Source organism: Grampus griseus (assembly GCF_964374135.1).
Source record: "Grampus griseus genome assembly, chromosome: 7".
NCBI lineage: Eukaryota > Metazoa > Chordata > Mammalia > Artiodactyla > Delphinidae > Grampus > Grampus griseus.
Genome location: NC_139001.1, coordinates 14,726,358 through 14,743,685, shown reverse-complemented (window position 1 = coordinate 14,743,685; position 17,328 = coordinate 14,726,358).

Here is a 17,328-nt window from a genome sequence, read left to right as displayed (position 1 = left end):
AAGGATGAATTCTTAAGCAAGCTTTCTAACAGGTCTGGTAAGAAGGAGGCTTTTGTAGTCTTCTTGGGCCCTTTTCTCTAAAGGGAGTCACAAGCACATGTCTTTAAAAGAAAAGCACATAGAAGCTGGAGGCTATGCACAAAGAACCTTTCAAATGTATGTAAGAGGATCTAAGTGAATTGCTGTTAGCATTTACTGTAGCTAGTAAATGACATAACCAAGATTAAACCCAAGCAGTGTGGCTACAGACCCCATGCTCTTAATCAGTATACTAAACCACCTGGAATAACCAGCAAATCTCTGGTCATTTCCCAATTATTTACAAACACTATTAATACTTTAGTCTCTTTTAAAAGTATTTTTCTGATAAAATTTACAAATCATTGGTGACCTGTAACATTTTGGACCTTCTGACTCAAATTTTCACTGTAATGGTTCTCTCATGAATTACACATTAAATGAATTTTACATGTGATACTATCTCTGTAGCACCAGAGTTATTTTAAAATTCTAATCAGAAGAGATATTTTTGTTTCCCATTGTGGATTTAGATGTAGTTCAGAAATTGACTCTCTATATCAAATGTATAAGTATGCTAACTAGTCCACTACTTTATATAACAGATATTCCTACAAGCCAGAGTGATGTGGATATTGAAAAGAAAAAACAATCTAGGGACTCCCTTGTCATCCTTGGCCTTGAGACCCGGAGTGCTTTTTCCCCACTGATTGCTCTATGATGTAGTCAACACCGAGTGGACGTCTAAGTGAATTATGGGGGTGCTGCTCTAGATTAATTGCATGGAGATGAAAGGAAGATGATGACCTTAGGGAGTAAGTTCTCTGTTAAGGGGAAGGATGAGTCATCCTCACGGGATGGGTAGAGTCATGGGTCTATTCACTTTGAGTTGTCAGGGTAAATACAAGTTAGTGAGAGTTCTAATTTTCCCCTTCTATACCAAGAATTACTTCTGAAATGACTCTAACCATTCAGTGAGACAATTAGCATATATTGGCAGACCATGAGGTGTAGGACTGTGAAGAGTGGGTGGTAAAGAACTGGTAGACTTGCTCCATTCCAACTCCTCACTGGCTATTTGGGAAAGGAATTCTTATCTCACTAACAGGTCCAGTTAGAAGCTTTTAGTTATCCTAAGCACTGAACAATAATACTAACTTATACTTATATGGTACTTTCTGAGTGCCAATGCAATACCATATATATAGTGCATACAGTAAATATTATTACTTCCATGTTACATCTGAGGGAACTGAGGCACAAGGAGGTTAAGTATTTTGTGCAAGATTAAACAGCTTGGAAAAGGTAAATATGGAAAGTAATCATTCTATGTTTTTAACTACTAAGCTATATGGTGCCTAGGGAGGGAGAAGGAAACAAGAAATTAGAGTGGGGAAAGGTAAATAGGGTAAATATAGATGAGTGGCCTCATCTATATTTGTATAAATATTTATTAAAATGATTAGCAAATAAGCATTAATATCCTTTATATTTTTGATTATCTAAATAATTCATAATTATTGAAGTAAATTATTTTGTCTTCCCTTTTGTATGAAGTACAAATTATAAATAACACTAAACTTTGAAGGAGGTGCTTGGAGATTTAAGACACTTTTCTCCATGCTAATTTAATATGTTTTTTGAAAATATCTTATTTTTCAACCTACCTTTTTTTTTTTTTTACATCTTTATTGGAGTATAATTGCTTTACAATGGTGTGCTGGTTTCTGCTTTATAACAAAGTGAATCAGTTATACATATACATATGGTCCCATATCTCTTCCCTCTTGCGTCTCCCTCCCTCCCACCCTCCCTATCCCACCCCTCTAGGTGGTCACAAAGCACCGAGCTGATCTCCCTGTGCTATGCGGCTGCTTCCCACTAGCTATCTATTTTACCTTTGGTAGTGTGTATATGTCCATGCCACTCTCTCACTTTGTTTTGGCACTATCAGCTTGGACTGACAAGGGCAAAAAGAGTCCGAGATGAAAAGAGGCTTCAGTGCCCCAACCCTTTTATGGACAGGCAGTAGGCTGAGAAAACTACTCAGTTAAGAGCACAGACCTTTCTTATAAAAAAAAAAAGGGAGGATGACTCAGCAAAGCAGAGCCAAGAGACCAGAGGGCAAAGGGAAGAGATACAAAGAACCACTCTGAGGGAGAACTGAGTGCTAATCAAACACAGAGTAACGTGCACCTGGCTAGATTTTAGAATTACTATGGGCCAGTGACTGCAACATGCCCCTAGTCTTCCTCTTCTCTTTTGAGTAGGAATGTCCATTGCAGTTCCAGCATTGCGTGTTGAGGGTGTGGAGAGCGGATAACCTGTCTCTGACATCTCAGGGATGCAGATGAACTTCACTGGAGGAGGTGTATTTGGTGTTTTTGGCCGCGCCCCCAGAATGTGGGATCTCCTTGGCCAGGGATGGAACCCATTCCCTCTGCAGTGGAAGAATGGAATCCTAACCACTGGACCACCAGGGAATTTCCAGGAGGAGTTGTATTTGACCAATTGCATTGAAGAGTCTCATCTACACCTGGGCTGATTTAGGTAATGAGATCCTGAATATTAAGCATGAGTCAGACAGTATAACAGGATGAGATTTTGGTGATTTCTGAGAGTCGTATGATGGTATTTTGCATATGGGAGAGATGTGGATCTCAGGTCAGAGGGTGTACTGTAATTTCCAGCTGAGAGTCTTGAATATATTCACTGTTGGACACTTGCTGTAGCTGTACACTGGCCAGAGGAAATGTATACCTAAGATAAACGATGTCAGATGACATGCCTGGAAACGTAATTAGGATTTTATCAGGAGCTCCAACAATTGTATGTATCTCCAACAATTGTATGTATCTACAGGCTGCTGGTTTTGAATTGAGAGTTTCCTGAAGTCAGATTGAATTAGAAATGGATATCTAGGCCCTTCAATATGATGATTATACACTTATTTTCCAAGGATGCAAAAATAATGTTTTCTTGGAGATAGATAATACTTCACCAGATTTGTGCTCTCCTATAATGAAAGAGGCTTCCTAGCCACTTTTTCAACCAGATGGGGCATTGTGCCTCAGTTTTGGTCAGTGGACTTGGGGTGGAAGTGATATGTGCCCTTCCTTCTCAAGCCTGTGACATAAACCTTACAATCAATCTTTTATTTCTCACTTCTTTCATTCTTTAGGCTGTCCTTGTTCAGGCCCATCTTGAAAGCTATGTGTGGAAGACAGCAGAGGCCCCATTAACTTGAATAATTCTGCTGGAATATCATGCATAGCATTAAAAAAAACCCACCAAGATATGGCACATGATTAAAAATGATAAAATTTTGGGATAATATATTTTTATATGTTTAGTATGATTCAGTAATTTCCCAAAGAACATATTGCCAGTTTTCTTTGGTTCAACATGGTAGTAGTCTGTCTGGCAAGATTTTTTTCCCCATTCCCCACTTAAATGAAAATATTAACAGACAATAAGCAGTAGCTTTAATAATTCAGGTGACCATCTATCAGATCTATACTTTATCTCTGTGGCCATCAGTCTAACACAAACTATAATTATGTCTTGCCTGGAAGACTACAATAGCCTTACGTCTGTTCCTGTACCCTCCAAACTGTCTCCAAGTTGTAGTCAGAGTGATCGTTTCAATTTGACCATGGTTCTCATCCATAGCTTCCTAAGATAAAGTCCTTAATGTGTCAAGGTCCTATAAGGCCTTGCCTTGTCTGACTCATGTATACCTCAGCAGTTTCATCACAGATCACTCTTGCTGTCACTGCTTTTGCTGGAGCAAAAGTACATCTCATTTCCTGGATGTACTTTCCCTCCATAGAAACTCAGTTTACAAATCATTTCCTTAGGGAAGATTTTGCTGATCCCAAATTGATTAAGGTTCCTTCATTTTATGTTACAGCATTATATTACTTTCTTTCATAGCATTTTTTCTAACTTTGAAAAAAATGTAAAATGTTGGATTATCTTGTTTAATTTTTAACCAGGTATTATATCCATGTGGTTTAAAAATTATTTTTAAAATACAGTGAAATGATGTATAACATCAGAGTGAAACCTAAACTTTTGCCAGTGATCTGAGGGTCCAGTTTTACCACTGAATTCTGGCATGTATTTGGGTCTATTTCTGAGCTTTCTATTCTGGTCCATAGGTCAGCTGTATGTTCATGTATGAGTGCCATCCTGTTTTAATCAATAATGTTTTTCTTACTACTTGATTTTGCACTATTAAATATTCTTTTAGCTTAATTGCTTGATTTATTGGCTTTAAATAAGATCCTTTTGCACACAACTCTTACAAATAATACATCAGCAAATTTATTCTGCCTTCAATGTCTTTCCCCCTTTCCCTCCAGTTTTTTTAGTTGTTATAATTTCTATATTGTCAGGGCATATAATACATTTTTCTTGTCAGTCACTTTAAATCCCATATTTAAAAAAATTTAGTTCCATCGTTAAATAATTTAACCTTTATCACCAGTCTTTTTACCAATTTCCGTGGCCATCCCTTATTTGGCTGATACAGCCTGAGGAATAGAAAAAGATGGAGAAGCATAGAATATGAATCTGGAGCTGTAAAATGAATGCATCCAATACCATAATTGACACAGTGATCTTGCCTTCTAAACCACAGAGGAAAGAAAGTGAAAGCAGAAATAGGATAAAGTATATGAAAGAATAACAAATGTCTATGTATTAGAGGTTCTGATAAGAAGCAAGATCTTGGGAGTAGTTGAATGAGAAAGCTGAGTAGAGAGGTGACTATTGTCAGAGAGAGAAATTACTAATTTTTGTCTTTTTATTCTAATCTCAGAGTGAGGAAACTTCTGGATGATGACAGGATCCAGGTTATGACCATGAAAGTAAATGGTTGACATGGAATTGAGGAGAAGGTCATTAGATATGAAGAAGTCAAGTAACTAAAAGTTCAGAGTCTTGAAAGTTCAGATAAAATCATCTAGAATGATAACTTATCATATAATGATAATGTAACTTCATGTAAGAAGTCCCTAGCAGAGCATCCTGAATAAAAAGTAGGCAGTTGGGTCAAGAAGAAGAGGAAATGTAGTTCAAGCTTCTACAATGAACTTACAAATTATGGCAAGAACTGGGGGGGAGGGAGACTGTTGGCAAGGTTCCATGACGCGAACTAAGGTAGTTTGTGGCATGAGCATCAAAGGAATAGAGAGTTTTGTATGAAGACGGAGGAATAATTGTCTGGAAGCCATCTTGAAGAAGAAGAAAAGTGGCCTCCTTTCCTTACCATGAGCAGTGAGAATGTTGCTTTCCAAGAAAGAAGGCAGCTTCGGGGGTGGAGTCTTCTGAGGCATGCCATGTTTCATTTAATGCAGAATATGAGAGTACTGCATCATGAAGAGTATAAGGTTGTACGATTTTGGTTTGCTATGATGAAATGGGAGCTCCAGATGGCATAGTTAAAGAAAAAAAATAAGAGAGGAAAGTTGAGCTAAAGGAGAGAAACAAATAATTTCAATGGAGATGAATGTTTGGAAGAGTCTAGACCCCTGAAGGGACTTTCATCTCAGGTGCTAAGAACACCTAACCAAGATATGCCACTGAGGAGAATCATCATTCCTATTTAAACTGTATATTATATGCATTTATGGGGCATTTCTTTATTTCTGTCTTTGAGTACCACCTTGATTTTCCTAAATAATTTCCCATCTTAAGTCAGTTGAAATTTAAGTCCCCCAAAATCATTCACCAAATGTAATAAATCCACAAAGGAGATAAAAATTTACAGATTTTTTCTTTAATGTGTGTCTACTAAATTATTGGAGTATTTCTCCTTAATAATACACTAAATGACAAGTAATTAACTTATTAGTTTCTTTACAGTATACATCATTCAGGAAGAGAATGGCAAAAGCAACATGTTTTTGACACCATAGTTTGCTCTTTGCCAATGGTGTAGACAGTTAATATTCACTACACTAAATGTGAACACTGGATGGGAGAATTGGATTGATAACATAACAGGGCCACTCTGGGGTATAGCATTGAAGAAACTTCATAAAAGAAGTCCCTAGCAGAGCATCCTGGATAAAAAGTAGGCAGTTGGGTCAAAAAGAAGAGGAAATGTAGTTTAAGCTTCTACAATGAACTCAGCAATAATAAACAGAAAAGAAAAATGTGTCTCCAGTGATAGAGTGCCTGCCCCCTTTAGGTTTATCAAGGTGAGGATACTCAGTGTATCCTTTAAGTTGGAATACCAGAAAATAAATGATTAAAGGAAAAAATAAATAGTTCTTTCAATAAGTGCTATGATAGTTCTGAGAAGGAAGCAGGGCAGTATGATCTGGACAAACTATATGAACGTGAAGAACACTTTTACCACTTTCTTGCATGTTGTGTTGAGGCAAGCAAAGGGCTTCATGACTTTCAGGTCCAAAAAGATTTGATGAGGTAATATCTGTGAAAATATAAATTGCAAGTCCCCATATAAATGTCTAGTGTTATATCTTTATTATTATTAACAGTGTTCATCACAATTAAATGAGTGTTTAAGAACACCATCAGAACCAGTGGAGAGAATTGCAGAGGCTAAATGATATGGTGAAACAAATTCAAAAGCTGAAAAGGAATTCTTAGGTGGCCTATGCCTGCGATCTCAGGGATATTTGCTTTAATGATTAATTCCTTTTTTTTAATGAAGTGGACAATCCATGGCTTTGAAACTGTTTTTTCTTGCTTAGATTTTTTTTTTTTTTACTGTAGTTATGTTTATTGTGATGGGTTCTGCTTATATTACCTAATGATGGGCCAAATTGTTCAGCTCTAACATAATTGCTTCTGCATTCATTACTAAAACTGGAAAAGATACATTAGACTCCTAGCAGAAATAATATGTTGCTCCAGGGTGATATTTGGAAAAAGATTATTACAGAAATATGTATGCTGTAAAAAAAGACATTTTTTTTCACACAAAAAAAGATATTTGTGCTTTCCTTTGCAGTTATGGCTCTTAAGACATTTGACTGAAATATCGTATGTTGATTATGATGATGATGAATCTGTGTTTCTAATTGTCACTAAAAAGACACAGCCATGGCTTGAATATTAGTTTGCTTTGCATTATACAATATGCAAATACAAGTGTCAGTTGTGTTATCCCTACACTGAAAAGTTAGAATTGACTTACTGAGCAGAAACCATACTACCAAATATGCATAAAATTTCCATATAGCAAATGTTATAGGATTTACTAAACTACTCTTTTTAGAAAATAATGGAATTTCATTAAACTTATCTGTTATTGGAAAGTACAGGGATTATTTGGGTGTGATGTTTTGGTCAGGTGGTTAAAAGGACTGAGGTCTGTGGCAGTTGGACTCAACAGAAACAGACACTGAGGTAAGTAAGGGGTGAAAAATTAGACATCAAAACCTGAGAAGGGAAACAGGAAGAAGAAATGGGCAGAGAATGAAGCTGAACATTGATACAGGCCTGACAAAGTCTTGGCAATTGGAGGGGGAGCTCTGGAGGAAGTATTAACTATCAGTGTGCCCTGCACTGGGCCAGATGCAGGTGACTCTGGGAAGAGTCTGTCTTTGGGCAAAGAGGCTCTCTGAAGTCAGGACAGACTCTAAAGGAGCTGACAACTGGAGACTGTCTGCTGAGTACACTTCCCACTGCTAAAGGGGGCTCTGAGACAGGGTGGCATATCTCCCTACCAACCACACACCTGAACAGACGGAAGGGGCACTGAAGAATCTGTGGATTGCCTCCAGCTTCCTCTACCTAATGCTAGTCTCTATGAGTGCATTATATTAATTTTTTCCAGTGGATAGAGGTATACTGCTGACAAGTTGATCGGTGGTAAAAACTGGACATAATTTTCTATTTCTGAGAATTGGAGAACAATAGGATCCAGAGTGAATCAGGAATCTGGGCTAACAGGTAGGGAGACAATTGAACAAGGGCTCGCAAGAAGAGTGCCTGAAAACAGGTAAATATTTGTGGGTTTTGGTTTTTTTTTTCCTTGGCCACCCCGCAAGACTTGGTTCCCCTACCAGAGATTGAACCGTGCCCTCGGCAGTGAAAGCACAGAGTCCTAACCACCGGACACCAGGGAATTCCCAGTTAGGTATTTAGGAAGTTCACTAAAGGGCAAGGCTAGTATGGAACTAGGTAATTATATAAGTGAATTGCATCCAAATTGATGGTAGATTTTAAGAATGGCTGTCCAGGCCTGGTATCTAGATATAATCTTACGCACTTGTCTTCTTTTTTTTTAAGATATTTTCATTTATTTTATTTTTTTAACAACCTAATTGGTATACAAGCACATATTTAATGTATATGATTTAATGATTTTGGACATCTATATACATTCATGAAATTATCATCACAATCAAGGTAACAGACATATCCAACACCTCTAAACATTTTGAGTCCCTTTGTTGTTTTGTGTGTGAGTATGTTTGTTTTGAGGAGGGGACATAAGAACACAATGTGAGATCTCTACCATCTTAATTTTTTAAGTGCACAATATAGTAGTATTGATAGGTGCTATGCTCTACAGCAGATCTCTAAACTTATTCATCTTGCATAACTGAAAGTTTATGCCAATTGAACAATTCCCCATTTCCCCCTCCTCTCAGCCCCTGGTAATCACCATCCTATTCTTTGCTTCTATGAGTTTGACTATTTTAGGAAACTCATGAGGGGAATCATGCAGTATTTGTCCTTATTTGACTGGTTTACATATCTTTTAAACTTTGCAAAACGCTATCAAGTGAAAAAAAGACTAAAAATGTAAAAACGAAAAATGTATTCTTGCTATAATGACTTATTGGGTGGGTGGGTGGACGCAGTGCAGCACCAAATTAAGAATTTGTGGTAGGTAAGAGCTCTGTTCCTAGGACCATCTCTACCAGAACGATACCTTACACTCACAGATGGTGATAGCAAAGGCACAGTTTATAGCCTGCTCTGGTTATGATGTCATAGAGGCTAACTTCTCACCAAGAGTAAGTGATGATAATTTCATAGCTTTGTGGAAGAAGGAGATAAGGGTTATTGAGCTCTTAACTATATGCTAGACACTAAGCTTAGCCTTTTGTGAGGAGAGAGGAGACAAAATTAGGTTATGTGATTTGCCTAGTATTTCACGGTTTATCTCAGATTTTCTTAGCCTGAGCTTTCTACTGCTATGAAACACAACCAAAACGACATCACAGTGTTAAGTCCTTTAGGGAAAGAGCTTGCATCAGAGAAGGCTGTTGCTGAGAACTTGATGTAACCTGATCTGTTAAGAGTTCATCAGCGCTTGACTCTTCACAGGACCTGGTCCTTATATCAAAAGAGAGCTGGGACTTCAGGGATAATAACACTAGCCATGCTGTTCCTGTCAAGGTCATATCATCCTTCTTCTACTAGGGCCTCACTTCACTGGAACTACAGTGTGCTTTTGGGTTCTGAGGACTTCATTTACTTAATCAAATATTAATGGATTATATCGAAGGTAAAGTTTTTAAAAATCTAAGATATTCAAGAGTTATTGATTTTCTTCTTTTTCTGAAAGTAATCCAAATTCCTCCAAATCAGAGATATACAGGGAACCTCTTGAAGTGGCCATTGGTTGTTCCTACCTACTTAGCATCCCTTCCCTCTTTTTCTAGTAACTGAGTCCCCCCTCACATTTTTTCTTTGTGGTACTACCACAAAGGAATAAGCACTCCCATAAAAAACAGATTTCTTGGTAAAAATAGCTTTACCACTGGTGGATGATGAGTAAAGGAATGACTATTAATCAGCAACTTCTCCAAGGCTTGGGAATGCAGAAAGCAAAGGGATCCCCATTACAATCCTGCCTTTTCTGCTGGAGCAATCATGAAAGATTTCTCATGTGGAATGACCCTAGTTGAGAGATGGAGAGCACAAGAGCCATGTACCCCTAGACTGAGCTATGCCTGAAGGAAAATATTCCCTTTTGATTTTTCAGTTACATGAATCAATGAAGTTCCTTATTTTGCTTAATCTAGTTTCAACTGTCTTTCTGTTTTTTCTGTCACTTGTAACCAAATGAAACCTGACTACTGCATAGACTTTTCCTTGAAAAGGGGATGTGGGGGAGGGGAGGAGAAAGTAATATTGCTCTAAATACCTATTGCAATGTGCTGGGCCTAAAATTAGACTCTATTATTTCATTAATTAATATATGTTCTTTATTTATGAGGGTAGAGGAGACAAAATTGTGTTATGTGATTTGCTTAATATCTCACTATAAGTTACAAATTCAAGCCCAAACCAAACTCCATATCCAATATACCACGTTGCGTCCCCATGTTGCAATTATATTGCATATGCAAATGCAATTGTATATATATGCAAATAATATTAGAATTTAAGCAATACTGAGAGCTATTGCTATAAAAAGAACAAAACAGATTGTGTTGGAGAGAAAAGAGTCAGAAATGAACTTCCAAAGCAGTCTAGAGCTGTCCAGAGTTCTGACCTCTTTCTAGCTATCTCTGACTATTAGTCCTTAGGTAAATTCCCATTTTTCCTACACCATAGCCTTGTTCACTCTCACACATTTAACCTTTACTTCCCCACCTCTTCTAATGAAAGTTGTGAGCTCTGTTAGACTGGCTTATACAAAATGATTTGAAGTCATCCATACCTCAGTTCAATTTTTAGTACTTCTGCTGATGAATCACATAACTTTGAACAAGTCACATAACCAAAGACTCAGTTTTCTTATCTATAAAAGGGGAATAAACCAGGAGTTGCAGTAACTGGAATATAGAAGGAACCAAAAAAATGGTAGCTCTCTTCTCACCTTCCTCACTTATGGAATAAAACTTGAAAAAAAAAGGGAAAAAATGTTTATTGGCAGAATTACTTTTTGACATGGTACTTGCTGTGACAAAATTTTACCTATAGGTATTTTCCACCCCACGTTAGAAGTTTCCATTTTCACTTACAAAAGCTTTGTCTTCATGAGGTGAAGATTTGGGCAGCCTCCTACGTAGATTGTGCTCTAGACACACATGGATTTGTAGAAGGAATTATCCTATCCCAGCTGAATCAAACTGATTTTGGATAGCAATTAGCAAATCTCCCTTCCTATCCTGTCTCTTACTTAATAATGTTTTCATTTACAAAAATAGGAGCAAAACAAATTGGATTATTTCTGACTATATATATATATATTTTATATATATATATATATATATTTTTTTTTTTTTCCCCAGCAGGAATGGCAGCACTTGGCAGCTGGGATAAATGGACAAAATATTCCCTCTGATTTAAACCACAAATATAGTCAGGTAGAGAATGTTGCTGGTAATTTTAGCTTTTAAAATACACATTCAAAGCAGGCATTAAGTTGACAATGTGATTTGCACATTTCAAGTTTTACATTAAAAAGCTAAATGCAAACCCCATTTTCTATATACCAGAGAAAAACGCATATCCTTAGAGGACACAAAACACATGGAATAAATATGTACTTGTTCTTTCACTTACAAGTTTACTTTTTCTTTTAAATCTCCACATTAATTATCATTATTACTTTTTAGCAATTTATGCTTTGCAAGGAGTTGTCCATCAGTTCTAAACACAGATGCTATTTTTCAGCTCTTCTTTCTGTTTTTTCTGTGGATATAAGATCTCTTCTTATTACACAGGTTTATTAGCAATGTGTCTTTCCTCTAAGATTTTACTATGGAATAAAACTGGTAAAACAGAAGCCATCAAAGTTACCTTGTTAACATCACTGAGGGCTTTTCAGGATGTCATTATACATTGTACTTAATGTATATATGTGTGTCCTTAGGCCAGACAAAAAAAATCATATACTCTTATGATTATACCTTCAAATGGTCTCCATACACTATGGTATAAAATCATTTGCTTCTGTTTTTTAACTTACTTGATCTAGAATTTGTTTTAAGCTATTTATACAGTGTGGAGTGATTGGTAGCATGTGGGCCTTAGGGTTGAGGAGTACAAAGTTTGAACCCCAGCTTTATGACTTATTTTGCTGATTAATTTCAAGTAAAATACTTAAAATCTCTAAACTTCTGTCTCCAAATATGTACTGGGGTAATATAAAGATTAAATTAACTAAAATATGCAAAAGAACTGTGGCAGAAACTGTTGGTTGGCTAATCCACTGCTGTTCCAAATCCTCTTCTTTCTAACCACCTTTCACCTTTCAATGGGTTGTATATGGAAATCTCTTTCCTTCTCATAAAATAACAAAGATTTGGTCCTACCTTTTTCTTCCTGTTTGGGAGGATGATTTTATGCCTGGAGGTGGAGCAGCCATTTCAGAACCATGAGTATAAAAACACACACTGGGCTTCCCTGGTGGCGCAGTGGTTGAGAGTACGCCTGCCGATGCAGGGGACACGGGTTCGTGCCCCGGTCCGGGAAGATCCCACATGCCGCAGAGTGGCTGGGCCCGTGAGCCATGGCTGCTGAGCCTGCACGTCTGGAGCCTGTGCTCCGCAATGGGAGAGGCCACAACAGTGAGAGGCCCGCGAACCGCAAAAAACAAAAACAAACAAAAAAAAACAAAACACACACTGAGGCTGGCACAGAAGGAAACAAGCAAAGGTCTGGTTCCTTCATGATACTCTTGAGCAGCTAGAGCTGACCTAGAGTAGTTTTCTCAAGGTTTATCATGTGAAATCAATAGCCCCTTATCTGATAAAGCTACTGTTTCTCACATTTTTTTGTTACTCAAAGTTGCAGCATTCCTGTGTGTTACGAGAGCCAACATGGTCCCTGGCCATAGCACAGAGGTTCAAATAGTGTTAATCACCTATTCCCTTTCACCACTAGTAAAGGCTATATAATGGATGAGACATAGTCTCAGCATATACCTTTTAAAAATAAATAATAGAGTAAAAATCTGAGGCATCACCTTTCATGTTTTAGTGAATACTATCACCAGTCAACCTGGTTTATATTCCAGAGTCTTAGAAAAACTCCTGACACTTCCTTCTCCCTGTATATCTTATTCAATCCAAGTCCCAAAGATTTTACCTCTAAGTATGTCCCATTATTGACTTCTTTCCATTTCCTTTGCCATCAACCTTAACCCATTATGGTTCACCTGAGCTAGCACATTCTCACATTCTTACAAGTGAACTTGTGCACAGGCTTTTCCCTTTGCCTAGAATGTTCTCTCCTCCTATCTCCTACTTATCTTTCATATCTTAGCCAAGTCAGCACATACTCAGGAAACATTTCTCCAACTTCCTGGCTCTGACTATCTCCCTTTTATATCTCATTATATCTCTCTTTTTAACACATATTACACATTCTATATATGTGGGTTTTTTTTTGTTTTGTTTTGTTTTGTTTTTGCGGTACGCGGGCCTCTCACTGTTGCGGCCTCTCCCCTTGCGGAGCACAGGCTCCGGACGCGCCGGCTCAGTGGCCATGGCTCACGGGCCCAGCCGCTCCGTGGCATGTGGGATCTTCCCGGACCGGGGCACGAACCCATGTCTCCTGAATCGGCAGGTGGACTCTCAACCACTGCGCCACCAGGGAAGCCCTATATATGTGTTTTAATGTCTGTCTCCCAGACCTGTAAGTACCAGAAGAGCTGAGCCTATTGTTTTGTCTTATCTTCCATCATTTATATCTATTGACTCAATTTTGTAGTCATAGCAATCCTATTTTACAGGTAAGATAGCCCTATTTTTGCAGGTAAAGCTGAGACACAAGAAGGTTAAGGAATTTGCCTGAGGTCGCACAGGTAGTAACCCAGAATTTGTCAGGCAGTTCTTTTTTCTTCTTATACATTTATTTATTTATTTATTTTTGGCTATGTTGGCTCTTCGTTGCTGCGCGTGGGCTTTTCTCTAGTTGTGGAGAGTGGGGGCTACTCTTCACTGTGGTGCGTGGGCTTCTCATTGTGGTGGCTTCTCTTGTTGCGTACCATGGGGTCTAGGCATGCAGGCTTCAGTAGTTGTGGCTCGCAGGTTCTAGAGCGCAGACTCAGTAGCTGTGGCACAGGGGCTTAGTTGCTCTGTGGCATGTGGGATCTTCCCAGACCAGGGATCGAACCCATGTCCCCTGCATTGACAGGCGGATTCTTAACCACTGCACCACCAGGGAAGTCCCAGGCTCTTTAGAGCCTGTGTTATTAACCACTACCCAAAGCTAGATAAAAGAATTAATCTTGCCACCAACTGGTCAATGATAATCACTTTGTTTCCTAGCTCTGATGGTCTACAAGAAACAAATAGAAGTTGCTTTGCACAAGCTATTTATTCTCCGGGTTCAGTGGATATGATGGAGTCTACAAGCACCCAATCTATATTTTAAAGGTTCGGTAGAGCTAAACACTGATTGGTCTGTGGATATAAAGCAAATTTATCATATATTTATGTTTTCCTTAAAACATAATACCAGTGCATTATATAACTATTGGCTTTCCTCCTCAATTTGCTTAACCCTCATTACTTCATGTGAGAAAGCACATGAATCTTACTAGATTTCTTTTTTATTGTGCCATGTTGGGTAATGCTATATTGTTTTTTTGTTTTTTTTTTTTTACTCCAAAACCAAAAGTATTTTGAAAGAATGAAGAAAACACCATCTGTAACAACTGAAATCATAATAACATCAGTGTTATATAATGAAGGGAAAAATGATTAGTCCCAGGCTGAGCTTAACTGTGCCAAACAAGTGTGCTGATTTCATTGGTTCGATTAGAAAACCCTGAAATCAGAGATTTATGTGGGGATTTGCAAATTACAGACTGTTTCAGTACATCCCTATCTTTGTACTTTAACCACTAGCACATTTAAAATGGGATTGGATTTTAGGGAAGAAACACGAATGAAGGAAGTCAGTAAAGAGATAGAGAGAGGCTTGGGGGCAAATATCGGATCTATATTTGATTAAAAATTAGCTGAATTTTTGGATGACTCTACAATGAGAAATAATTAGTGTTATAGTAATAATTGAAATGTGTCTAGCAGGTTATGCTTTGCAAAGTACTGACACATTATTAATCTCATGTAATCCTCAGAACACTATTGAAAGTTTGATGATATGATTGTCTCCATTTTATAAACTAAAACCCAAAGCTCAGATGAGTTAATGAAAAGAGATGGAAGTGGCCTGCAATGAGGACTTTATAGAGAAGGCCTTTGTCGTGCTGTGCAACCTCACCCTAAAGAGATGAGGGAGTGCATCTCTTTCACTTTAAGCTCAGTGAGAGAAAAAGCATCAAGAGAACTGCTCAGAGAGTTTGACATTGAATTTGGGGATTCAGGTAGTGGTGACTATACTCTAGGTAGGAGACTGGCTGGAGATGGCAGAGCAAAGAGAGAGAAGGTTGCATTGGGAGCGAGCTGTACTTCTACTGAATGTGGACTAGAGAGGTATGATTCCCTCTCACCAGATACGGAACCCTAGAATAGAGCCTGCTTAGGGTTATCGTAAGTTGAACATCTGCCAAGAAGATGACCTGGAAGGATGTGACTCCAGCAAAAGAGTGAGCTGTTGGAAGTCCTGGATGATAAGGGAGAAGTTGAAAGTAGCAGTTGGAGAAGGCATTGCTTATATTAAGGGAACAGCAGTCAGAGGTCCCCTAGTTAAAGTGCCACATTGTTAGTGTAGGGAGGGAAAGAGCAGCAAGCAACAACAAAAAAAGAGCCAATAATGTTGCCCTACTAACATCCTTTTTTTACTGTTAAACATTTTTTTCTTCATTTTTATCGATACAAAGTAACTTACAACTTCCTCTTGGCTGATGTCAAGAGTTGACTGTGGCCATTGTAAACCCCAACCCATCTTGGAAATATCCGTGGAAATATTTTTTTCTCACTAGTAATAAGGAACCTCTTTCAATGAGACAGGATAATTTAATGAAAAGGGGTTTCAAATTCTGACACTTCCATATATTGTTCATATAACTGAAAGCAATTAACTTGATTTTATGAATTAAAAATTTTCTATTTGTGAAATAAAAATTTGAGGAAAATGTTCTCTAAGATCTCTTTCTAAGATCTCTTTCCTGTTCTAATTACAGGATTTGGTGAGAAATCTTAGAAATTAAGACTCCACGTTCAAATTTTGTGATAATTTGCCCAAACTATTGCCTGATATTCTTCTGCTGCTTTCACTCTGGAGAAAAAAAAAAAAAAAGATTTACTAAGTAGAGTGACCATGTAAACAAGGATTTAAATAAAACCAACTCAGTTTAAATACTTTAGAAGTACCATTATATGTACAAAATTGTTATGTCAATTGAATATTGTACTGGGCAATTCCTACTTATAGTGAAATATGAAAGAAAGAAGCCAATTTTCTCTCTCTGAATTCTATAATGTAACCATTGTATCAATTCTGATTAGTCTCTCTCTTGAAGACCAAGTAAAGTTTCAAGGTTTTTTTTTTTTTCCAATTCCTATGCAGTAAGATCTCTCCTTATATTACTGAAATGTATTTGATTTTCTTCAAATTGAATTGGAAATGACATATCAAGGTAAAGCAATTTTCAAGCCTTTCAAAAGTGAGAGGAAAATATTTCTTATTTGGTGGAGAATATCAGGAAGGAGAAAGTCATAGGTACTAAGACAATGCATATTTCTAAGGAGATTGATGGAAACTTGCAACATCCTTGAGGAAATAAGTCCTGATATTTTTCCATCTTTTTGTATGGAAACTAATGTTCAGAGTTTGACTTTCTCAAGATCAAACAATAACTTTACGTCAAAGCATGGGAGGGATGCAGGTCTTGGCTCCCCCATCATATTTTAATTTCTTTGCCAGCTGCTCCTTTGACAGACGCCAGCATATCTTGTTTTCAGCTGAATTTCTTGCTTCTAGAAAGTGTAGCAGGAAGTACTCTGTCAATAGCACCTGGTTTCCTTGAAATCGATTGTGGCTCTGGGCTTCCAGCTAAAACACCGCTCTTGTGTCAAACCACATGAAATCAGCACTTTTCTTAAATAAATGTGAACTCTGCCTTTTGTAGCAGCAAGGACTATTCAAGATACCAAATGAAAATAGCAAATTCTCCTGGGAGGGAGAAGGGAAGTTGGCATTATCTTCAAAAGCAAAATTGGGCCATTTCACTGAAAAGAACATTAGATGTAAGAAGCCAATTTCGTCTTCATTAAGCAACATCATTGCTTGGGTCACTGTTTTCTAACAAGGCTTGTGTTTTGGGTTTTGAGGTATATATCTACTGCAGAGGTAGAAATGAGGATGGGATAAATTAAATGACTACTCCCTTTACTTGACACCTACTTGGACTCAGTCTTTCCCTCCCTCCTCTCTGACACTTTGGTTCTTTCT